The sequence below is a fragment of the Panthera tigris genome, chromosome E2, assembly GCF_018350195.1.
Source record: "Panthera tigris isolate Pti1 chromosome E2, P.tigris_Pti1_mat1.1, whole genome shotgun sequence".
Lineage (NCBI taxonomy): Eukaryota > Metazoa > Chordata > Mammalia > Carnivora > Felidae > Panthera > Panthera tigris.
The window spans coordinates 47,749,137-47,773,768 of NC_056674.1; the positions used below are offsets into that span (position 1 = coordinate 47,749,137).

The 24,632-nt window shown below is 39.3% G+C and overlaps 1 protein-coding gene across 13 annotated transcripts in view; it reads left to right on the plus strand.

The window, feature by feature from the left end:
- Positions 1-24,632, plus strand: part of HYDIN (HYDIN axonemal central pair apparatus protein) — a 441,202-nt gene that overhangs the window by 52,718 nt on the left and 363,852 nt on the right. The window contains exons 1-3 of one of the 13 annotated variants that reach the window (XM_042967959.1): positions 6,463-6,486; positions 7,843-7,968; positions 9,000-9,041. The exons of 9 other annotated variants lie outside the window; for them this stretch is intronic. The gene's annotated coding sequence lies outside the window, so the exon portion shown is untranslated. Of the gene's footprint in view, positions 1-6,405; positions 6,487-7,842; positions 7,969-8,999; positions 9,042-24,632 lie in introns of those variants that run through there. 3 more of the 13 variants (XM_042967955.1, XM_042967960.1, XM_007074898.3) reach the window with 3 other exon arrangements.

Sequence of the window (24,632 nt, forward strand, 5' to 3'; positions counted from 1 at the left end):
TAGTTGAATTCTTCAATAAATTCTCCTATTTGCTTAAGTTAGTTGGAGTGGGTTTCTTTGATTTTCAACCTAGAGCCTTGAAGGCAAAATAGCAATAAGGGTAGGGAGATGGGTCTCAATTTTGGCAAAGCTTCAGTCTCCTTCAGGCTGTGATTTATGCTACCCAAACATCAACAGAAAATTTTGGCAGTGGCTACTCACAAAATGAAGCTGATTAGAATTTGTTTTTCATGTAAAACAGGAAAAATGTGGTTCATTTACCCCACTGTCTCATATGTGAGGAATTAAATTTTTTTTTCTTACAAGACTCCCATTCTACACACACCTCAGAGCACTTGAGAGAACTGTATTTCATTTTGAGCTACCATGAAGGAGGGCATTCTGGGATTTGTCCTACATGGGCAGGATACAAAGGGACTAGAAGTCATGCCATGTGAGAAACTGTTGAAGAGACTCAAGTGGTTTAATCTGAAAAATGGAGGACTTGGAAAACCATGATGGATGGTTTTTAAACTGGAAGGACTGTCACATAAAAGAGAAATATAAGAGTCACATTCTGGGCTATTTCAGGAACAAGTTTTCACAAATTTTAGCTGCTCAAAAATGGGGCATCCTGATGCTTGATCTTAGGTTTGAGAAGATATGAGAAGTAAGCATCCTAAACAAACAAACAAAAGACAGCCCCTTGAGGACAGGGACTGCATCTTATTCACTGAGTATACTCTAAGCTCAGTGCTTAGTGGGTTCTCAGTCAAAGGTTGGTAAAGGGAAGAACAAAGAACAAGAATTTAACCAGAAACTAGGTATCTTAGTTCGTTTGGATTACTGTGACAAAAATACAATAGACTGGATGGGTTAAAGAATAGAAATTTATTTCTTACAGTTCTGGAAGCTGGGAAGTCTAAGATCAAGGTGTTGGCAGATTCAGTATCTGGTGAGAGCCCACTTCTTGGTTCATAGCTGCTGTCTTTTTGCTGTAAACTTACATGGTGGACAGCCTCTAGGGAGCTCTCTGGGGTCTATTTTATAAGGGCATTAATCCCGTTCATGAGGGCTCCACCCTCCTAATCTAATCACACCCAAAGGCCCCACTTCTTAAAACCATCACATTGGGGGCGTCTGGGTGGCTTGGTCGGTTGGGCGTCCGACTTTGGCTCAGGTCATGATCTCATGGTCCGTGAGTTTGAGCCCCGCGTTGGGCTCTGTGCTGACAGCTCGGAGCCTGGAGCCTGTTTCAGATTCTGTGTCTCCCTCTCTCTCTGCCCTTCCCCTGTTCATGCTCTGTCTCTCTCTGTCTCAAAAATAAATAAACGTTAAAAAAAAATTAAAAAAAAAACCCCATCACATTGGGGGGTAGTGAATTCTGAATTTTGAATAATGACACCAACATTCAGTTTTGAGCACTGGGCAACTATTTGGAGGTGATGTCAGAGAGAAAACTGGACTGAAGAATGGTGACAATATTAATAAGAGTCATAGCTTTCCTTCATCAAGCCCTTGGTTTGTGTTATTATCTTATTTAATCTTCAATGATCCTACGTGGTAGTTGCCCCTCTTTTACAGATGTTGTAACTTAACTACAGAGTGGTTAAGTAGTGAACTCCACATAGAGATTAAGTTTAGAACTAGAGTCATCTTATAATAGTAAGAAAAATCATTGCTCATGTATTGAACAACTGCTATGTTCTAAAAGTTTTATACACAGTGATCTCTAAGGCTCTTTATAATGGTGAGCCCATGATTTCTGGGTATCTGCCCCCTAAGTTCTTGACCATGACCCTCCTCTGCCTGGGTCTCATGGACCAGGATTGCTGAGGTAGGCTGGGTGGCTTGAGGCCCCCAGGGCAACTGGCCTACTTAACTAACCACTCTGAAGTCTAAAGAAGGCTCAGTCTTGACTGCTCATTAATCTAATTACCTTAGAAAGAATGGTCCCGGCCTCATCTCTTACCCAGTGCAAGTGTGAGGTTCCTTGGGGGTCATCCAGCTCTAGGATAGAGAAGTCTTCATCCTTCCTATTAACATTCTTGCTTGAAGGTAAATGTAAGTTAACCAAGATCTTCAAATTTGATCTACTTGTTAATACCATAATTAGTTTTCAGTGGGATTTCCATTTCTAGAACCATGGCTTTTATTTTGTTTTGTTTTTGTGTTTGTTTTTCCCTGTGCTGACTGCCCACCTGTCGATCTGGCGCTGAGAACAAGCCAGGCTTTCATCCCTGTGCAGCAGCTGCAGATCGGCCCTGAGGGAACAGTGGCTCTCAGAAGCCCCAGAAAGGCCTCTGGGAATGGAGGGGGGTAAATGCTAGTCTTAGGTCTGGCTCTGAGGATGTGACTTTAGATCATCTATTTTTCTCCCTGTGATAATATGTGCTTCAATCCTTAACTTTATACATCTTCTACTGCTCTGTACACTTCAAGAATAACACATGTTTCTGCTTGTATTTATAGCCTGTCTCATATTTCTTCTGTAACCCTGAAGTCAGACAAGCATGACATGTGGCTGCAGTCATAAAGCAACTTAATTTTTGTCTTCTAGTTTCTCTTTAAAATGTCTCTGTGGGACAAATTGTTTCCCTGCCTGTGGCTGAACTCAGTCAGGTGCCAAGACTTTTATGGACCCTCTTGTGTGTCAAAACCCAGCCTCAGTACAGTTGTTAAAAAGTTCTGTCCAAAGTGATATTCAAAACTTTTAAAGTTGTGTCTCCTTTCCTTTTTTTTTTTTTTTTTTTTTTTTTTTTTTAGCTTGGGCTGCTGCAAGTAGGAACCCTTTAGCTGGGGAATGAAAGCAGGGTCACCTTCTTCTTTCCTCTTGTCTTCTACTTGGGTTCATTGCCAGCCTCTACACCTGTGCCCCCAGTTGGGCAACTGTTTCCTGGCCCCGGTGAGATTAGAGCATGAAGAGGTAGGGAAGAAAAAGACGCTAAGAAAATTGTTACTTGTGTGATACTGCCATGATTAAGATGATACTTCTGCTTGTGGGGCACTTTCAAGGGTCTTTCAGAAAGCTTACCCTCATCACTGGGCATCTATCTGTACCCTGCAGTTCTCTTAATGGGGTCAAATGCATCTCTCTTTTGCTTGGTTCTTTGCTTTTCCTTGGCCCCTAGAAACCTAACAATATCCTCAGTTTCCCTTGGCTGAAGTCTCTTTTCCCACCAGATTTTCCTCTTAAAAGGATCCAAAATGACCCTACACATCTTTCTTGAGTGGCCCACGTCTGCTCCATAGAAAATCCTCATGCATTTTTTTACCTTGAGAAATCTTGAGGGAAAGGGACAAGTTGTCCCCAACCCAACAATTCTTCCTTTGCTCTGCTGTCTGCTGACAAGTTCAGCCATCTCTTGCCCTTTAGATTCCAGGTGGGATTCAGACACAAGCACTCTGTGCCCTCTGATATGTTAAACTCATTGGTGGTCCCCGCAAAGCCCCTTTATTTTGACTGGAGGTTTAGGAGGTGGGGCTCACAGCTCAGCCCTCTTTGAAGAAATCCTTCCCAATCGTCTACTCCTGACCCTTTTATACACTCATGTGTGAAAGTCTTAAGAGTTGTCTAACCTATTTTCTTTGTAAGTTCTTGATCTAGTTCCTCTATTTGAAGTTTGCTAGCTATTTTGCCTCAGATGAAATGTCTACTTTAACATCTGTAATAAGATGTCACTTGTTTATTCAACCTGCATTAAACACTCACTAGACCAGTGCTGTCCAATAGAAATATAATGCAAGCCAGACACATAATTTAACATTTTCTAAAAGTTAGATTAAAAAACAAGAAACAAGTGAAAATAATTTTAATGATAATCTTGTTTAACCCAATATATCCAAAATGTTATTATTTCAATATGAAATCAATATTAAAAAAAAATTTAATGAGATATTTTACAGTCTTGTTTTGAACTAAGTCTTTGAAATCTGGAGTTTATACTTGCTGCACATTCCAATTTGGACCAGCCACATACCAAGTGCTCAGTGGCCCCAAGTATCTGCTGGCTACTGTCATAGACAGCATGGCAGTGGACTGGAAGCTTTCCAGTGAAGACCGGTATTCTTCTTGGTCATTACTATATACCACAGTGCTTGGCATATAGTTAGCACTGGATATTTGTGAAATTGAACAGAAATAGAATGAAGAACTTATCAAGGGAGCTGTTCATCAGCTTTCCACAGCACGTACAGTCTAAATCATCCAATTCTGCCTACATTTCATTTGCCCACATAGTTTTTAATTCATTTATTCCACCAAGCATTTACCCTTCGTAAAGGCAGAGGTGTCTTTGTCTTGTCCCCACGATCCATCACTATTCCTAGTATTGTAATATGGAGATTGATGCAGTCAGCAAATATTTATTTGGTGTCCATGCTAGGCCAATTTTTTTAGGTGCTGGGGATCCCATGTTGAGTTGTCTCTGTCCTTGGGGAGATCAAAGACAGTAAAAAGCCACAAGGGCTATGAAGGAAAGAACTGGGGTAATGTGATAGGGTGTGACTGGGGATGGAGGAGTAAGGGAGTAGGAAGGAGAAGTTGCCAGTCCTTTGAAGAGCTAGGGGAAGGGCAATTTGATTGCATCTTCCCACAGCCCTACAAGCTGTCTCCTTTTCAGTTATATTGGCCTTTCATTTTCTCTAATATTCAAATTCATTGCTTTTAACTTCATTTCCTGTTCCTGTGTTTCTGTCTTCCTTGCTCTTCTTTAGCTGCTGTCTTCTCACGTCTTGGCTCAAAGGCCATCTCCTCTATGTGAACTGCTCTGACCACCCTGTCTATAGGGCGTGTTACCTTAGACACTTGATGTCATATCACCACATTTTATTTATTATCATAAACTAAAATGACCTTGTTTATTCATCTGTTGTCTCTCACACCATAAGGAAAACTCTAAGAAATTAGGGACTTTGTTTTCATAATTGCTATATTCTAGTGGCTAGAAAGGTGCCTCTCTGACAAATGTATGACCCCATAATTAGTGATCAATAAATATTTATTGATGAATGAATGAATGAATGAATGTCAAGAGTTAGTTAAAGTCTTTGGGAGCTGTTCCAAGGCAGGGTTTGAATGAGGCCACGATCTAAAGTCTGGCAAGAACTGCACTATTTAAAAAAATTTTTTAAGTTTATTTATTTATTTTTGAGAGAGAGAGGCAGAGAGAGTGAGCAGGGGAGGGACAGAGAGAGAGGAAGAGAGAATCCCAAGCAGGCACTGCAGTGTCAGCACAGAGCCTGATATGGGGCTCGAACTCATGAACCATGGAGATCATGATCTGAGCCAAAACCAGGAGTCCCACCGTTAACCAACTAAACCATGCAGACGTCCCCCACATTACTTTTAAAAAAGATTTTAGGGGCGCCTGGGTGGCTCAGTCGGTTGAGCATCCGACTTCGGCTCAGGTCATGATCTCACAGCCTGTGAGTTTGAGCCCCACGTCGGGCTCTGTGCTGACAGCGCAGAGCCTGGAGCCTGCTTCGGATTCTGTGTCTCCCTCTCTCTCTGCCCCTCCCCTGCTCATGCTGTGTCTCTCTCTCTCTCTCTGTGTCAAAAATAAATGAACAGTAAAAAAATCTATTAAAAATAAATAAAAATAAAAAGATTTTATTTGTAAGTAATCTCTACACCCAGTGCAGGGCTGGAACCCACAACCCCAAGATCAAGAGCTGGCATGCTCTATGGACTGAGCCAGCCAGGCCCCCCAGAACCGTACTATTTTTATCTGTGGTCTCTGAGAAGGAAGATGGGGTTAATGCATATAGAAGTTATTCTTTTGGACTGTCTTGGGTTCTAGTTCTGCCTCCTTTGAAAATCTAGAGTTATGGACCATCCTACTGAGTAAATGGACATAAACTTTTGCATGTAACTTAGGGGAGTTCATGGACATTTTACCTGAAGAGGTAAAATTGACCCCAAGTTAAAAATTTCTGTGGAGGGGCGCCTGGGTGGCTCGTCAGTTGAGCCTCCGACTTCGGCTCAGGTCATGATCTGGCGGTTTGTGAGTTCGAGCCCCGTGTCGGGCTCTGTGCTGACAGCTCGGAGCCTGGAGCCTGCTTTGGATTCTATGTCTCCTTCTGTCTCTTCCCATCCCCCGCTTGTGTCTCGCTTTGTCTCTCAAAAATAAATAAATAAATGTAAAAAAAAATTAAAAAAATTTTTCTGTGAAAATGAGAACTCTCACAGTAACACAGAGAGACAAATGTTTTAATGAGATACTGCATGAATTACATTTAAAGAGCTAGGACAAGTGCCTGCCGAAGGATGCCTTTAGGGAGAGGTGTCCGAAGAATTCCTGAAAATGAAATTCTTTCCTACCAAGTAGTGCGGCCTGGCAGTTGCTATGGACGCTTGCCTGCTCCAATCATGTTTCAGCTTGCTAGGCCGTGCAGCGCTCTGTCGTTGCTGTGGCAACGGATGGCAACAACTCGGCCCAGACTGCTGGAGGAGAGCAGGCTGCTTGGAGCTGGTACGGAGGGACAGACTCCTTGGCTTCGGCGTCTGTGAGTTGGACGCAGGGTCTTGGAGGAGGAACAGGGCGCGGGAAATGACAGGCAGTTGGCGGGGGTGGGGGGGGGGGTGTTGTTCCAGGGTCCGAAGTCCTTGCAGTGATCATGGGGTCACAGTTCGAAGGACTTGGGGACTGGCTGGGACATCCTCTCCTCGTGTTCCGGCCCTGCATCTCAGGTGTTACTCAAGCTTTCCAGACCCCATTCCTCCTCAGCCTTCCCTCGCCCCTTCTTCTCATTCCCATTAGAATAGCCCATCCTCCCACCTGGGTGTTCACTTTGTTCTATGTAGATGTGAGGCCTTGGGCAAATCATTTTCCATCGTTTCTCTCCCAAATGGGGTGCCACGCTCCCTCTCCCTTCCTTCCCTCCCCCTTTCCTTCACAGGAAGACTCTGAGGATCAATTCCTGACCAATATGGTCACGTATATGGTCACATTTCATAGCCATGGTCCTGTGAAGTGATTTTAATGATTAACCTGCCTTTACAGTGGAGCACCTTTGTGCTCAGAAAGTGCCCCATGATGAGGGCTAGTTAGTAGCCGGTTGCTATGACTTAATCACCATCTCTGCTGGATACCAGGTGTGTTGTCTTCTGTGTGTGTTCACCTGTTTACTTTGGATTTGTTTCTTCCTCCCTTCCTCTGTTGGGTCTTGTCCTTTCCATTTGACAATACTTCATATACTGTGTAATTTATGAAGATGATTCTTCCCCATTCTTCTTTACTCCTTCAAGTAACTGAGGTCCCACCTCCCGTCTAGTACTAAGGTAGGTGTACTGCAGGAAAAAAAAGGAAAAAAAAATATTGTTACTACACGATCTGTGTGCCCTTGATGAGGTTATATGGTGGAGTCACGTTTTACTGTATTAGGTTTAGAAGTGCTAAAGTCAAAGTTGGATGCAGTCAAAAATATCCCTGGACAAACTCTTAAATCACCTGGGAGCAACCCAATTCAGAAATTCAACCATTGAGGGGAGTCTGGCTGGCTCAGTAGGTGGAGCATGCGACTCTTGATCTCGGGGTTGTGAGTTTGAGCCCCATGTTGGGTGTAGAGATTACAGAAATCAAGCCATTGAAAAGCTTTCATTTTGAGAATATTTAAAATTCTGATTTATAGACTTTTCCTATCTGTCACCAAAAATTAGTAGAAGGATAAATTTATGAGTTCCATTATGTCTTTATTCTTCTAAATTTTGCTCTGGCCCTCAATTCATACTTCAGTTTCTTTCTTAACAATGGCGAGGAGGCTGGACCCATTTGAATGGCTATGTGGACATCACTCTTTGATTGTTGGGCTGGTAAATCCTTAGAATCATTCATTCATGCATCCCTTCTGTGGTCTCCCCAGTCTGTATTAGGCAGACACACTGTTCCAGAAGTGATGAAACCAACACGAGCATCTTCAGGACTATCTCACCTTACCCAATAGTCCACTGACTGGAATGGCAAAGACAACCACCCAACTATTTTAAAGGTTATTCTTGTCTTTTAATTTAGCTAAGTATAAACATAGTTGAAATTCCATCATCCCCATTGATGTAAATCTTTTGGGGTCTTATTGTAGAGATTATAGTTGTTCGTAGGCATCAACACTTGGTATTTTCAATATTTGGAAAGTTTGTCTTTCTGATGTGAAAATAATGGTGATCACTCTGTTATAATTTACATTTGTCAGATTACTGGAGAGATTGAGCAGTTTATATCTGTTGACTATTGATAATTGGTCTTCTGTGGATTGCCTGTCTTTATCTTTGCCCAATTTAAATATCACTGTCCTTTTTGTATTGATTTGTAAGATTACTGTACGTATCCTGGATATTGATACCTTTTATGCTATGTTGAGATATAAATTAATGTTTTCTCCTGGTATATTCTTAGTTATTTTTTAAAGTCAGGTTTATAATATATAAATTATATACTATAAAATTCACTTCTTTTGTGAGTACAGTTCCATGATTTTTGAAAAATACTTTGAAAAATATAGTTGTGTAACCACATTAATCTATAGAATGATTCCATTAGCTCAAAAAGTTCCCTTGTACCTAGTTATAGTCAATCGCCTTTCCCTACCTCCAGCCCCTGGCAACTAATGATCTGATTTCTGTTTCTGCCTTTTCCAGAATATCATAATAGTGGAATCATAAGATACATAGCACTTTTTGTCTGGATTGTTTTATTTAATACATCGCTTTTGAGATTTATCCATGTTGTTGCATGTAACACTAGTTCATTGTTTATTATTGCTGAGGTCTATTCAGTTGAATGGATATACCACCAGGTGATGGACTTTGGGGTTGCCTTCAGTATTTGGTGATTATGAATAAATAAAGCTGCTATAAGCATCACATACAGCTCTTTGTATCCACGTGTTTTGTACATATGTTATACTCCCAGATAAATACCTGGGAGTAGGGTTGCTAGGTTCTATGGTAAGTGTATGTTTAATTTTATAAGAAACTGCCAAACTATTTTCCATGTGACTGTACCATTTTGCACTTCTTCCAGGATAGTGTAAGAGTTTCGTTTGCTCTACAGCCTTGCCAGCAGGTAACAATTTTGTTAATTTTAATTATTCTTGTAGATGCGTAGTGGTATCTCATTCTGTTTTTAAGAGATTCACATTTCCTTGATGACTAACATTGTTGAACTGCATGTGCTTCTTTGTTACTCTGTTTTGTTTTTGGTGAGGTTTCTGTGCATATCATTTGCCCATGTCCTGCTCGGTTGCCTTCTTATTGAGTTTTGTTTTGAAGTCACTTTTTTCTTTTTAATTTTGAGGGAGTCCAATTTATCACTGTTTTCTTCTATGGATTATCCTACCTAGAACTCTTTGCCTAACCCAAGGTAACACAGATTTTCTTCTGTGTTTTCTTCTGGAAGTTTTATAGATTTGGGTTTTACATTTTATTTCATTTCTGTCATTTAAAAAATTGTTTCATTTTTATCATTTTATTGTTTTGTAATTTCATTTTATTTTATTTGTATATGAGCAAACTCAGATTTATTTGGGCGAAGTCACAGCAATACTTATGTGTGAGAATGATTTTTGCAACCACAAAGTAGAGGGGAAGTTATTGTTATTAATTAGTGGCATAGTTTGACAAACTTCAAAATAGTTTTGAGAATGTTTCTCCATGTTAGCAGCAAAAACATTTAGAACATGAAAAGTCTCATCAAGTTTGAAAGACACCCTCATAGCTTGTGAGCATTGAAATCAAGTTTTAACCGATAACGCTTTAGGATCTGTGTAAAGTAGAGATTTTGACCTTGGATATGTGGACCTTTAGATGTTATGTTTATGTTCATTTTGGGGGAGATAGTGTTTATAGCTTTTATCCAGTTCCTAGTGGGACTCAGACCTCAAAGGTAAAAGGTCACTGGTTTAGGATGAGCACATTTCAGAGCGCAGGGGATAGTAGTACACTCGATCATGGTTGCTGTCATCGAAAGTAAAGACACAGCCGTTTCTTGCAGGCAGTCTCCTTGTCTCAAATGATTTCTTCCAAGATCTATTTCCTCATTAACACTGCAAAGGCACTTAGCATTTGGCTTCTCTTCATATAAAATGTCTTGCAAGGGGAATGAGGGCTCGAAATAAGGCAAAAAATAATTGTCAAATCATGGCTGGAAGGATTTCAGGTTGGGCAGAGAACGATAATTGAGGAATTGACAAATCACCAGATGCCTCTATTGTGTTTTAATTTGAAAAACTGTGCAGTCTTTTTATTTCTTTGAGGATTTAAAGTGCTTAAGTGCTGATTTTTTAAAAGAGTCATATTTACCCCTTACGGTGGTAGGGAAGAGGAGTGGGCTTTTAAAAAATGTTCTTTGCTTGATCGAAAGGCTTGTCAGAAAGCATATGATCTTGTTAAAGTAGTGGTCTTCATCTTACAATGAATACCAAAGAGTCAACTTGGTCGACTTTAAAGAAAAATTAGTGTTGGGGCGCCTGGGTGGCTCAGTCAATTGAGTGTCCAACTCTTGATTTGGGCTCAGGTCATGGCCTCACAGTCTTGAGATCAAGCCCTGTGTTAGGCTCTGCACTGGGCATGGAGTCTGCTTAAGATCCTGTCTCTCCCTCTGCCCCTCCTGGCTGCTGTGCTTGCGTGCTCTCTCTCTGTCAAATAAAGGACGAAAGAAAGAAAGAAAGTTTAGTGTGAAATGACTAAGAAAGAAATCTCTCGTAATATCTTGGTAGTTCATAAATCTGCATTTTATTTGGCATGTTCTTGCTTTAATAGTCTATCTAAAATGTCCTGAATGTAAGGTTGCTCTAATAACATTATGATCTGACTGCGTCTGTGTCTGTTTTTATTTCTTTAAACTACTATTGTAAGCCCAAGTTAAATAACTTTCCCTAATTCTATGTTCTCTACAACTATGTTGTTGATGCTGGTTTTTATTATAAACAATCCACCCAAGTTTGCAGCAGTGGCTTTGAAAAATCCCTAATTAAAATAAATTTCAAGGTTAAGCTATTTTTATTCTTGCCTGAAAACAATTACCAATACTTGTGGCTTTTAAAATAATAGTGTTGTAAGCATATTTCAGAACCAGGAAGGCAGAAATTTGTGTTTATGAAAGCCAAAAAATTACTCTTGCAATACTTTGGAATGTCCCTATAATTAATTATAGGTGATGTCTATTATATGGAACCTCAAAGATTTTAGCGGGAGGTGGAAAAAAAGGGGCCATATATTTTTCATTTCTGATATAATTCCCTTCACTTTCAGAGGGAATTGAAGTTTAATAAAAAGGAATAACAGAGGGATATAATCTAAGAATAGTAATTAATAACTTTAGCTTTACCAGAATGAGATTCCATAATAAATGGTAGGCTGTCATTTGCTAAATCATGAAATATTGCAGAGAGGGAAAAGGCAACATACTCTTTCACAATATGGCTCGTTATGTTAAAACTGTTAGTGGTAGGGGAGTTTTGTACTTGTTAAGCATTTGTGTTTTTACATCGCTGCTTGTAATTATAATTAAACAGATGGTTCCTGAAAAGAGAGTGTGTTCTTAGCAATTAAAACCATGGCAAGTAGCTTTTCTTCTTCTCCAACATACAATTAAACTGAATGGAATCACACACGCTGTGGGTTCTTCAGAGGAAAGGTTCTGTGCAGATTCAAGTAGATTAGTATTCTGTTCCCAAGCCCTGTCATCTAGCCCCTACAACATACTGAGAGCTTTGCAGCTGCAGAGGACTTCCAAACATGGGTTTTAAGAAGTAGTAACCCCTTCTCTGCTTTCTCCCCAAATCCTATTCTTGCCATGGGAATACTGATCGATTACATTTTTAAATGGGATTTTTGGAACAGTCTCTAACAATCATTGGATGTATTGTATTTTACATGGCTTTCTAAATTCTGGTTTCTCAGCTAGCCCATGAAATTCCTCGAGGGCAAAAGAAAATTAGACTTTTATTTTTCCTTCTTAAGACAACTAACATTGGCAATGTTTGTTTGTGAAAATCTTTCATTTCAGAGTTTTTATCGAAAGAGTATAGAATTTACTTTGGGTTCTAGGAAAACCCAATTCTGTTTCATTTACAATTCCTATTGCAGCAAATAAACATTAGGAGAAAACATTTTTTTTCTTTGTTTTTTTTCAATATATGAAATTTATTGTCAAATTGGTTTCCATACAACACCCAGTGCTCATCCCAAAAGGTGCCCTCCTCAATACCCATCACCCACCCTCCCCTCCCTCCCACCCCCCATCAACCCTCAGTTTGTTCTCAGTTTTTAAGAGTCTCTTATGCTTTGGCTCTCTCCCACTCTAACCTCTTTTTTTTTTTTTTTTTCCTTCCCCTCCTCCATGGGTTTCTGTTAAGTTTCTCAGGATCCACATAAGAGTGAAAACATATGGTATCTGTCTTTCTCTGTATGGCTTATTTCACTTAGCATCACACTCTCCAGTTCCATCCACGTTGCTACAAAGGGCCATATTTCGTTCTTTCTCATTGCCATGTAGTACTCCATTGTGTATATAAACCACAATTTCTTTACCCATTCATCAGTTGATGGACATTTAGGCTCTTTCCATAATTTGGCTATTGTTGAGAGTGCTGCTATAAACATTGGGGTCCAAGTGCCCCTATGCATCAGTACTCCTGTATCCCTTGGGTAAATTCCTAGCAGTGCTATTGCTGGGTCATAGGGCAGGTCTATTTTTAATTTTCTGAGGAACCTCCACACTGCTCTCCAGAGTGGCTGCACCAATTTGCATTCCCACCAACAGTGCAAGAGGGTTCCCGTTTTAGGAGATTTTTTCAACAAGGATTCAGCACCCCATGAAATATTTCACCACCTGAAATACAGCTTTGTGGCCAGTGGTCCCTCCCTTGAACCAGACCGCAGCAGTGTTAATGGGTCTCCCCCAGAGCAGGGCAGTGTGAGCCTGTGGTGCTCTGTTCACAGATGAAACCTTGGAACAAGTGTTTTGTTTGCATGAACAAAAATAGGCCCAAATATACTTTCAATGATTTTAGGTACAGGCTTTTGTGCCCACAAGTAAGCAGTTATTTGCTGGGGTAATTAACCATCTGCACCTTATTAGAAGGGTGCAGCTGGCTAATTATGCCCAGTGCCATAGGGCAGGTTACACTTCTCATCTGCATACGAAGTGGATTTGCAGCAAAGGGCACTGACCTTTACAAATGAGTCCCTAAATTTAACCAGTTCAGTTTGAGGTCACCACTCATGGATCTTTGTTTTGTTTTGTTTTGTTTTGTTCTGTTCAGAAGTGAAATTTATATATGGGTAATGACATTTCTATTTGTAAAGTAATTAATACAGAACCGTAGGATAGACATATTATTACGATCAGGGACAATGAGATCCCTGCTGAGTTCACATTGTTTTGCTTCCTCATGTTGGAAAAGTGGTACATTAGTATGGATGTGCACGTATTCATGAGCTTGTATGAATGACAACTGGAAGTACCATGGAGACTTCAAATGGGGGTGAATTTGTGTATTAGCCATTTCAGAATCATTTTCAGCAGTCGTTGGACATTATTCCTGTATCCATCCTACAGTTGTACGTTATTGGATGGATCAGTTTAAGGAAAGGGCAGACTACTGGAGAGCAGAATGTTATAATTCAGTGCAGGTTAAATCAAAATTCATGGACAGTGCTAATTGACTAAGTTTAAGGAGGTTGGCTAGGTTGAACTTCCCATATCTATTTGTCTAAAATTGTCCTTAATTTGCCCTTACTCTTGAAAGAAATTTTTGCTGGTTATAGAATTAAAAGATGGCAGTTTTTTCTTTAAACACATTTGAATTCATCATTCTACTATCTTCTGGCTTCCACTGTATTGAGAAATTAGCTCTCATGAAATCATGGCTCTGTTGAAAATAATCTTTTTTATTGGCTCTTTTAATAATTTTTCCCTTAATTTTTGGTTCCTCACCCTCTCTGAGTCTAGGTATGGATTTTTTTTCTCCATCTGTGTAACTTGGGATTTGATGGGTTCTTTGAACCTATAGATTGGTCTTTTCCAATGTTTCAGTAGAGTTCTCAGCTATTGGTTTTCAGTTATTGCCTCTAACTCTTCTCTCTTCTTTCACTCATGACTCCACTGACATCACATCTCTGTCCTTCATGTCCCTTGACCTCATTTGTGTATTTTCTATTTCTTTGTCACTCCATGTACTGACCTGCATAATTCTTCTGATCCATTTTCTAGTTCACTCATATATTCTTCAGCTATTTAAAATATGCTTATTATCTATCCAAAAATTTCTAAATTTAATTAGTGTCTTTCTTTGTTAGATATTCTGTTGGAATCTTTTTTGAATCCACTGTATAACTCCCCCCTACAACATTTTGTTTTTAAAAATATTCAAACCTAAGAAAAACTTGAAGTAATCGTACCTAAGTACTCTTTACTCAGAGTCATCAGTTATTGTTACCATTCTGCCACATTTGCCTTTGTTCTTTCTCTCTCTTTATCTTTTGAATCATTTGAAAGCAAATATATAACATTCTTTTACATAACCATAATGCTGTTATCACAGTCTATAAACTTAAAATTGATATAGTATTTTCTGATAGATACTCCATGTTCATATCTCCCTAGTTTTTCAATAATCTTACAGTGGTTTTTAAAAATGAAGTCCAGTGACTTCACAACAAGTGTCCTTCCTTCTGAATACCCAATGCCCATCTAGCCCATTGTGCCGCATATTAACTAAAATACAAATAAAATAAATAAAAATAAAAATGAAGTCCAGGACCCAATCAAGGATCATATGCTACATTGCATTGTTAAGCTTTTTAGTCTCCTTTAGTGTAGATCAGTTTCCTTGACATTTGAGGGGGAGGGGACTTGTTGGGTTTTTGTTTTTCAGGACATTGACATTTTTGGAGTCCATTTGTCTTATAGAATTGTTGTAATTTTATTTTATTTTTTTAATTTTAAAATGTGTTTGTTTATTTATTTATTTATTGAGAGAAAGCATGAGTTGGGGAGGGGCGGAGAGAGAGAGGGAGAGAGAGAATTCCAAGCACGTTCTCAGCTGTCAGCGCAGAGCTGATGTGGGGCTTGAACTCACAAACCATGAGATCATGACCTGAGCTGAAATCAAGAGTCAGACTTAACCCACTGAGCCACCCAGGCACCCCAGAATTGTTGTAATTAAAAAAAAATGATTCATATGTCCTGAAGATATCTTCGGGTTTATCTGTTAGTAGTTCAAATGGTAAAAACACAGTTGTTTTATGGTCTGTATCTAATAAGTCCCCTATGTGAAGCCTTTGATGGTCTTTCTGATATCTTTAGCTTCTGCTAATTGTGTTCATGGTGTCTAGTTTTCTTGTGTGTTTGCTTATTTCTATTCCTCATTGTCCTAAAATATTATTTGTAGGGATGTTTAGTTTTTGAGGTCTGGCATTAATGGTGCTTTCCTTGACAGGAGAATGATATTTGCTTCTGCCCTGCACCTTAGAATCTGTTAATCTGGGACTGCCCTAGACCTAACTCATGATTTGAAGTTCTCTGGACAGTTTAGTAGTATGGACACGGGCTGCAATTTTGAGTCACAAGTGACCCCAACTTTGGGGATATTTTTTCCTTTATTTTTCTTTTCTTTCTTTGCTTAGCACCTTGGCAAGTTTTACTGTGGCTTTTTGGGGATGGTGTTGGAGTGGCCAGTTTTAATTTTGGGTCCCAGTATAAGGTGAAAAAAGAGTTCTCATTATATTTCCCATCTTGAGCAGACTCTAATCATTGACTTCTGTTTTACTGCCCAGCAAGGCCACCAAACAAAGCCCCAGGTTTTCAAGGTTAGTGAGTGCCCTGGAGCAAAAGCAGTTATGGAGGTTAGTGCTTTGCTTACTTCTCTGGTGTTTGATTGCATTTAGATTTTGGTCTGGTAATTGCTTACTATATTGATAGCCTTTTAATACTTTTAAGAAGATTGCAGTTTTTTTCACCTAAAGTTTTTAGTAGTGTTCACTTGAATGGTTGGGTCAACCAACTGTTACCTGCCATTATTGGAAATGGAAGTCCTCCTTATTTTAGGAGAAAAAATTATTTTTGTTCTTATTAGAAATGTAGGCTGGATACAGGCATTTTTCATACTATTGTAATAGAAATCGATCTGGCCAAGCTCTGTGGCACCAACACACTAAGAATTTCCTAGTCAATATTTACCAGTGTGATAACTTAGAGAAGAAAAATGGCCCTGTTTTATGCCAGATGGCTCAAGTACAGTTTTATAGTATGTAACTAATCTCTGTCATTGGTTTTCATTACTGAATTCTGTTATGACAGCCATCCAGTATGAATTAAAAGAATTACTTTTGACATTTTAATAAAAAGTAGACGTATAGCATTTAACAAGTAGCTGCTAGTGAGGATGTATGAAACAGTGATCCCTGTTGAAAGCACTCAGTTTGAGCAGGGTCAAGCAGCTTGCTATTCACTTGCTTCTGGGAATTACCACATTCCCAATGACTGGTGGAGATTGATGAAAGCACCAGTGCCTTTCTTCATTGATGTTAGTTGGAGCCACAGAAGGGTCAATGAGTAAATCCGGGTTTGCTCTAATATGTATGGCTGGTTTCATGAAAGGGATTCTGAATATTTTCTGTGAAAGGAAGTCTGATTCCCAGGCATTATTTTTGTCAGAGGATTTGATTAACAAATAAGATCACTTAAAAGAATTTTTTTTGACGTTTATTTATTTTTTAGAGAGAAGGTTGGGGGAAAGGCAGAGAGAGGGAGACACAGAATCCGAAGCAGGCTCTAGGATCTGAGCTTTCAGCACAGAGCCTGACATGGGGCTCAAACTCACGAGCCCTGAGATCATGACCTGAGCTGAAGTTGGACACTTAACTGACTGAGCCATCCAGGTGCCCCAGATCACTTTTAAATAATGTTGGCAAATAACTTCACTTTGTTAGTATTTAGAAGAAATGCATGTAAAATGTACCAATTTTCCGTAAAGAATTTTGTCTATAACCCTCTATAGGGTTGTATACTTCTTTAAAGTATGAAAATGAAGTATATCTAGTTATCTTCTGGACTCAGATGACCCAGAATTTTTGGATCCATGTGAACTTCTGCAGAGACGGTGCCATGTGCTAGCTATGTTCAGATATGAACTAATTTGTGTATGGAATTACCTGTCCTGGGTTACTCAATCCAAATATCTAATGACTTTTCATGATTTCCAGATTTTTAGGCATCCTGGACGGTACATTTAATGGTACAAATGACTTAGTCTGTGTGTTGTATGTAAGTGCAAAATGTATAAGCTTATTCTCTCCTATTCTAATAGAAATAAGACATTTTCAGTTTGCTTCATAAATAGCAACTTGCTCCATTACATATTAGTTATTTGCAAGTCTTCGTAATAAACCCCAGGAATAAATTTTAAGTAAATGTCTGATTCCTAAAAATATAATAATTATCATCAGAGAGTGCTAGGTTTCAAGTAGTAGAAACTTAGTTCAAACTTCAATACAGCTTAATTACAATAAGGAATTTATTAGTCCATTAAGTTAGGACACCATGATGGCTGATAGGATCAAAAGATGAACCACTTGTACCAGAGCCACAAAGTTTAGGATTGCTTTCAATAGCAATACAATGAACTCACATTCATCATTCTTTCCTCCTGTCATCTATCCATCTTGCTCACGTTTCTGCTTTTATCTCCTTGGCTTTTTCTGCAAGAAAGCCTTTTCCCTGGGACGCCTGGGCAACTCAGTTGGTTAAGCGTCTGACTCCTGATTTCACCTCAGGTCACGAACTCATGGTTGTGAGATTGAGTCCTTTGGTCATGCTTCAAGCTGAGCTTGAAGCCAGCTCAGGATTCTCTCTCCCTCTCTCTGCCCCTCCCCTGCTCACTCTTTATTTCACTCTCTCAAAATAAATAAATACATATTAAAAAAAAAAAGCCTTTTGCATGTGGTGGGGAAGATGGCTGCCAATAGCTTTAAATTCATTTTCAGCCCAGGAAATCCAAGGAAAAAATATTCTCTTTGTCAAGGTCCAGCTGTCATTCAAGGGGAGGATTCATGCTCACACACAAGACCAGCCAGAACATAGGATAATTGGATACTCTGATTGGCTAGGTCTCTCTACGTTTTCTGGATAGGGCATTGGGTTCTTATAGAAAGAAGGAGAATGGGAGAATGGGTGGGTGTGTGTGGGGGGGGGAATTATACTAGACAGCCAAAAGAAATCCTTTATAAAAGTAGATTGTTAAAAGGAGTTAAAAGCATTGAAGAGTATTCCTAATTGAGCATGCATTCTTGAATCCAGGTAAGATACGTAGATTTGAGAAAATTATTTACTAATCCCATTATAGGCGTATGAAAAGATATTTTCTCATGTTAGAAAATTTCATAATTAGAATAATTGATAGAATAATTGATTGAATAATTAGAATAATTAGAATAATTGATAGAATAATACAGCACACTGGAGGAAAGGACACTTGAATTAGGGATTGTTGTGTTAGGAAAAGAAATTTACACACCCACTATTTTCCTTTGCTTATATTTCTTCCACAAAGGAGTTGCAAAGAAATGATAGACTGCAGCTTTTTTTAAACAATTATTTTTAATTTTTGCTAAGCCAACAGGAGGGGGCCGTTACATCTGTTGTTGATATTAAAATATGAGTTGATGGTTAATTTGATTGATTGATTTAGTGGTTAAATTCAAAATAAGGAATTTTAGTTATCAATGAATGGTGATTTCAATATCTCTTTTTCATTGTAGCAAATTCATAAATAACTATGTATTTGTTTATGAATTACTGCAATGTAAACAATATGAATTGCCTAGCATTCATAAGAAGCTTATAGGGGCGCCTGGGTGGCGCAGTCGGTTAAGCGTCCGACTTCAGCCAGGTCACGATCTCGCGGTCCGTGAGTTCGAGCCCCGCGTCAGGCTCTGGGCTGATGGCTCGGAGCCTGGAGCCTGTTTCCGATTCTGTGTCTCCCTCTCTCTCTGCCCCTCCCCCGTTCATGCTCTGTCTCTCTCTGTCCCAAAAATAAATAAAAAACGTTGAAAAAAAAAAATTAAAAAAAAAAAAAAAAAAAAAGAAGCTTATAAAATTGTTCACCTTGAGTGACGTGTGTGTGGTGTGAATTGAAGCAAATTCTTCAAATGAACATTCATCCTGTGTAATAGTTGTAGAAGTCAGAGGCATTCCGTTTGTGTGCTTCTACAAGCCAACTGGTCTGCAGGATCTGGTGCTAACAGAATCAATGGTATATAAAGTAGAAGTTATTATATTTTAATAAAGCAAACATGGATTTAAAATAGCTTGTCTGCCATGTTTATATCAGCATATTTGACAAAATTAACAAGACCATCAAGAAATGCCTTTGCAAACTTTGGTCTAAATGGTTCTCAAGCTATTCATGCCATGGTAACACATTAGAAATAATAGACTGCAATTATTTATAAGGAATTCACTTTGTCAAGAGATCGTGTCCACAGAATATAGCTCAAATGACATTTGTGTCAGAGAACATTAATTGGCTCAGATAACTTAGAAATTCCTGGCTGGATCCAAGGATTTAAATGATGTCATCAGAATTCAGTCTCATGGTACAGTGTTCATGTGTGGCTTCATTCTTAACACCCTCTCTCCTCTCAGAGGGGCAAGAGGGCTGCTGACAGCTTCAAGCTCATAACCTAGTTAGCAACCTCAGTGGAAAGAAAGCATGCCTCTTTGGCAGCTGTTCCAATGTAATCAGAATTAAGCCTCATTGGCTCCGACTGGTTTGACTTTAATCACTTGCCATGTCCAGGACCAATCACTGTGGCCAGAGAGATGTGATATTGGGATAAGCCTCTTCTGGACTGGGGTATGGAGTGGGGTGATTCCTTGAGGGAAAATGATTTTGATACCGGAAGCAGGATAAATAGATATAGGGTGGTAAAAACTTATAAATATCTGACAAATGATTCCTTTTATTTTTAATTTTTTTAAATTTTTTAATTTTTTGTTAAAAATTTTTAAATATTTATTATTGAGAGACAGAGAGACACAGAGTGTGAGCAGGGGAGTCATAGAGAAAGGGGGAGACATAGAATCTGAAGTAGGCTCCAGGCTCTGAGTTGTCAGCACAGAGCCCGACGCGGGGCTCGAACTCACAAACTGCGAGATCATGACCTGAGCCAAAGTCAGTAGCTTAACCAGCTGAGCCACCGAGGTGCCCCATGATTCCTTTTTTTAAAAAAAGAAAGCATAAGTGGTTTAGTGATTTAGCTACCTATCCAATCATTCAACAAATATTTATTGACTCCATGTTAGGCATTATTTTAGGCATATACGCCAGTGATGAGGATAATGGTCAAGGTCTCATATCTCATGGGACTTGCTCTCTGGTGAAGAAGGCAGACGTAGAAATGTAGTTACACAAATTATTTACTCCATGTGTGAAAAGTGAAATTGCTATGAGACTTCAGGAAAGGCTTTCTAGAGGCAGCGATGTTACAACTGACCCCTATAGGATGAGACTAAGTTAGCATGGGAAAGAGGGTGGGGCGGAAGAAGAGAGTTCCAGAGATTTATCTCTAAATAATCTTGTAGTTTGATCAGGGGAAACAGGGCAGCCTGAGAACCTAGACAGAAGGGACCAGAGCATACCAGTAGGGTTAATGGACTTGAAAGGAGAGGCTGGGCATTCCAGAGACAAGAACTATGCATTTTACCATGTTATCTAAGGGTATCTGTAATAGTGTCTCATAATTCAGATCCATACATGGATCAGGACACTTTCTGAAAGAAGATCTAGCTAAAGCTCAGAGTCTCAATTTTAATATACCTTTTCAAAAAAATATATTGCTTTTTTTTTGGTTCTTCAAATGAGAAGGGGCTTGAAAATATGTCCTTGGTTGCTTGGTGGAGAAATTTAAAATGTTTACTTCTGGCCATTAAAGTTCTGCAAGTAAATTTTCATTGTTAATACACCAAGTTGACAATAATTGTATCTCAACTTGATACCTAAAATAAATCACAATGTCAAGATATCAGCTCTATAAATCTTGGATTAGGTGACATAAATGGATAATCCAGGTTAATTTCAGACATCTGAGGAGTGCTCTAACTTAACTTTTACTAGTCCTGGGCATTGTTTGTATTGTGCTTCATTTTTCGATTTTATCTTCAAATTTTAAACAATGTTCTATTTTTGCAGTGGAAAATTCAATAGACATGAAGTAGGTTTTCTCCCCTTCTACCATGTACACTCGGCAAATGAGGATGTCTGCTTTTTTTTTAAATGTTTATTTATGTTTTTGAGAGAGAGAGAGAGAGAGAGAGAGAGAGAGAGTGGGGGAGGGGCAGAGAGAGAGGGAGACACAGAATCTAAAGCAGGCTCCAGGCTCTGAGCTGTCAGCACAGAGCCCGATGCGGGGCTCGAACTCACGGACCGTGAGATCATGACCTGAGCTGAAGTTGGACGCTGAACCAATAGCCACCCAGGTGCCTCGAGGATGTCTGCTTCTGAGAAGGGTAGACTAGGTAGTGCAGGTCTGTCCTCCTGCTGAGGACATCTAGGAAACCTGGAAAGATTATAAACAGAAGCCTTCTTCAGGGCACTAGAAGGTGACAAGGTGGTAAAGAATTATCAGGCCAGCTCTAGGGGGTACAGGTACCCAGGGAAGTGAGCCTCAAACTTAGAACCCCTGAGAGCACATGCAAATTCCAAGGAAGAAGCTGAGAGACTAAGAGTTGGGACAGTCTTTGTGGACTAAGGCAACAGGGATTGGTGACTAGGGCCTGCCAAGTATAGAAGACTCCAGGTGAATTCCTGTTGGGGCTTGGACCTCAAAAGGCTGCCTCAAAGGAATAGGGATGAACTGGAAGTTGGCCCATGAAGCCCCTTGAATTGAAAAAACAAGCCATAGAGTGGGCAAAGACATCTACAAAAATATGGAACTGACAAAGTGTTTGCATCCAGAATATTTGAAGGACTTCTACAAATCAAGAAATAAAAGACAACCCAACTGAAAAAGTCAAGAGATTTGAACACTTCACACAACATTTCATAAAAGGAGACATCCAAATGGGCAGTCAACATATGTGAACCTACTCAATCTCATTAGTTATCAGGGAAATGCAAATTAATAGGACAAAGAGCTATGATGATACACCATTGGTTAGCTAAAATTTAGGTTGCTAATAGCAAGTGTTAGCAAATTTGGATGGCAACCAGATCTCTCATACACTATTGGTGGGAGCATAGATAGGTACAATGACTTTGGAAAACTGTTTAGCATTATCTACCATAGTTTCAGATACTCTTACCCTACAACCCAGCACTTCCATTCCAAGATATATGGTCTGCTTGGCCTTGTGTGCAGAAAGACATTTATAAGACTGTTCATAACTGTCTTATTCATGTAACCTCAAGCTGGAAACAACTCAAATGTTAACCAGTAGTAGAATGGATTCATAAATAATAGTATACTTCAAATAGTGAACTATTAAACTTAAATGAAAAGAGATTACAGCTATATGCAATGAAATAGGTACATAGAGCAGAACAGAGGAAGCCAGACACAGAAGACTGCCTACTGTAGGATTCCATTGTTTCAAATATTAGAAACTGGGCAAAACTATAGTGTTTAGGGATCCATGCTTAGGTAATAAAAGAAAATCGAGGAAGTGATTTCTACAAAAGTGAAGATAGTGATTGCCTTTAGTAGGGAGAAAGGGCTTAGTGATTGAGAAGGGATATGAGGGTCCTTCTGGGGGTGCTGACAGTGTTCTGTTTCTTTACCTGCGTGATCATAACATGGATGTTCATGTGGTAAATTAATTGAGCTGTAATGGATATAACTTTTCTGTATGTATGTAAAATTTCACAGTAAAAGTTTTTAAAAGACCATATCACTTTATCTTTTATCCACCTCATTGTAACTAAAAGCAGAATTTATCACATGCTCAATCAAATTGCAACAATGCTTTTCACTTAGAGTTGTGACCAAGGCTGAATGTGGGAAGATATGCAAAATCAAAGTCAAAATCCGGTTAGATTTCTGGGTGCTTGTTACTGTATGCTAGAGGCTATAACACTCAGTTTCTTCTTCACTCTTCAAAACCAATATGATTTTTATTTTTTTTTAATTTAATTAATTTATTTTTAAAGTTTATTGATTTTGAGAGAGAGAAAGTGGGTGTGTGTGCAAGCTGGGGAGGGACAGAGAGAGAGGGTGAGAGAGAGAATCCCAAGCAGGGCTTGGACTCATGAATCATGTGGGGCTTGAACTCATGAACCATGAGATCATGCCCTGAACCAAAATCTAGAGTCAGATGCTCAAGCCACTGAGACACCCACGCGCCCCTGATTTTATTTTTAATTAATATAGTACTTTGCAAGTAGTAGATACTCTATTACATCGAAAGATAATTGAATTCCATATGAGAAAAGCAATTTATTGTGGAACAGTAATACTTGTAAATTCTTGGTTTAAATCATGAAAATGATGTGAATTGGGGCTCACAAATAATAAATAACACTTTCTGCAGCTGTATCTCTCTCTATTCCTGTCCTTAGTGTTGAAAAAAAAAAAAAGAAAAGAAAAAAAGAAACAACAGACCCCACATAGTGTCACTTGTGCTAAGCCCATGTCAGTAAATCAAGACTTACTACCTAATCTGATTGCAGTTTTGGCCTCTCCTAGGAATGTTACCTTTACCTATTCGATCTGGAATTACCTGGTCAGCAGTAGGGAGGTAATCTCCTTGATAGATCTGATCCATGACTGTGTCTGGCCTGGTTCTAAGTTTGAACAAGCTTCTAGCACTTGACATTTTTTTTCTCTGAGAAGCAGTTCTTTTTGTAATTTGAAGCCTAGGAAAATTAGTTCTCACCATGCATCTTGTGATATTTGGGTTTATAACACGAAGTATGTATTTGGTTTTCATCATTTCTTTACAGGGCTCCTAAAACCCTTGGAATTTCCTAAGGGAGGAAAGCAGTAAAGGTGTCTTTTGTTATGTTAATGAGATGACTTTTGGACCCCACCTGAGAATGGGGGGCTGGTTGCCAGAAGAACCAACCATGTGATTCAAGGGTTGGAACTCTCAGTCGCATCCACCTCTGGGAAGGAGACACTGGAGGAGAGTGGGGCTGGAGGTTGAATCAGTGTTGTTATTCTTTTTTAATTAAAAAAATTTTTTAAATATTTATTTATTTTGAGAGAGAGAGAGTGTGAGCAGGAGAGGGGCAGAGAGAGAGGGAGAGAGAGAATCCCAAGCAGGCTCCACATTCAGTGCAGAGCCGAGAATCAGTTTTTAAAGGCTAATAGTTTGATCAATCATGCCTATGTAGTAAATCCTCCATAAATGCCCAAGAGGACAGGGTTTGGAAAGCTTCCAGGTTGGTGAACATGTAGAGATTTGGGGAGAGGGGAGCTTTGGGAGAAGGCATGGAAGTTCTGTACCCCTTCCCACATGCCTTGTCCTCTGCATCTCTTCTATCTGGCTGTTCCTAAGTTATATGCTTTTATAATAAACCAATGCTCTAGTTAAGTGAAATGTTTCTCTGAGTTCTGGGAGTCACTCTAGCAAATTAATCAAACCTGAGGAGGGGGTGTTGGGAACCTCTGATTTATCTCTAGTTGCTCAGAAGTACAGGTAATACTCTGGGCT